Here is a 1,547-nt window from a genome sequence, read left to right as displayed (position 1 = left end):
CCTCCCCCTTTTTTTTTTTTTTATACAAATCAGTAGCCTCGACTTCTAAAATTTTCGTTTTTTAGGTTTGAAAAATATTAGTATCATTCTTTTATTAGATGGTTTCAACGAGGAGATGCAGATAATGTGAAGGATGATTGTGACTATTGAAAATTTTAAAACTCCATTGATAAGTTTGAAAAAGCTTAAAAAATAATAAATGGGTCTTGTGAATTTGTAAAATTACTTAAATTTTTTTATTGGGGTTCATTGAGTTTGTGTTGGTGAACTTGTAGTTAAATCAAGAAGAATTTGATCTGATGGGTATGAATCTAGTGCTCAATTTGTGACCAAATATGAAGAAGATGACTATTTGAAAAGTTAAAGAAATTAAAAAATTGATTTATTTGATTTTTTAAATTTTTTTAGCACTTAATTTCGCATGTGGCACTAAAAATGATGTGGAATTTCACGTGTAATCGCGTCCATTACACGCACTCTGACCGGAGGAGAAAAGGGTTTAAAATGTTATTTTCTGATGGGTTTAAGGGTCTAGTTGGCAAAGTGATGAGTATGAGGGTTCAATTGACAAAATGAGCCAAGTACAAGGGTCTTTCAGGTCATTCCGCCTAATAATAATTTTTTATATATTTTTACCTATAATTTTAAAGACACACACAAAAAAAAAGTTGAGCTTTGGTGAATATACTTATATAAAATTTATTGATATGGGTGAGAGAAAATTAATTTTGAATATCGTAAATGCATATATGAGAACTGAGAAGAGTTCAAAGGGGTTATTTGTAAGACGAGGAGGGGAGGAGCGATTGGGCCAAACGAGATCCTGATGGACTCTTGAAAAAAGCAAGTGAGGCGAGTATGAAATGGTTGATTGTTATTTAATGTCATTTTTCGGACAGCTAGAATGCTAGAAGAATGGAGGTGGAGTACTATTGTGTCATTGTACAAAAACTAGGGTGATATTCAACATTGCAATAACTATAAGGATATCTAGCTACTAAGCTATACTATGAAAATTTGGGAAAGGGTAGTCGAAATGAGAAAGAGGGAGAGGACGTGTCTATATTTAAAAAATTTCAAATTCACGCGGGAATGATCAACTACAAAAGACATGCATCTTGTAAAGACATCGTTGGATCAATATGATGATAGGAAGAGAGACTTAAATATGATGTTCATTGACCTAGAAAAAACATTCAGTAAAGTACATAGAGAGGTCTTCTAAAAATGTTTGGAGGGTAGAGGTGTACTGATGACTTACGCAAGGGCTATTAAGGACGCGTATGAGGGATTCATGACCCGAGTTATAGCAATGTGAGGTGACTCATAACACTTTTTGATCATGATAAGGTCGTGTTAGGAGTCAAGAGAGGTAGAGGTAGGTTAAAATAAACTAGAGGAGATGATTAAACAAGACATATCACAACTTCAACTTACCAAAGATATGACCCTAGAGAGAAAGATATGTAGATCGAGTATTAGGGTAAAAGGTGAGTACATAGCCAAGTGTGAACACCCGTTAGGTGAGAAAGACACCGGGGGGAGGG

Source organism: Solanum tuberosum, unplaced genomic scaffold (genome assembly GCF_000226075.1).
Source record: "Solanum tuberosum cultivar DM 1-3 516 R44 unplaced genomic scaffold, SolTub_3.0 scf00210, whole genome shotgun sequence".
Taxonomy (NCBI): domain Eukaryota; kingdom Viridiplantae; phylum Streptophyta; class Magnoliopsida; order Solanales; family Solanaceae; genus Solanum; species Solanum tuberosum.
This window is presented reverse-complemented; position numbering follows the sequence as displayed.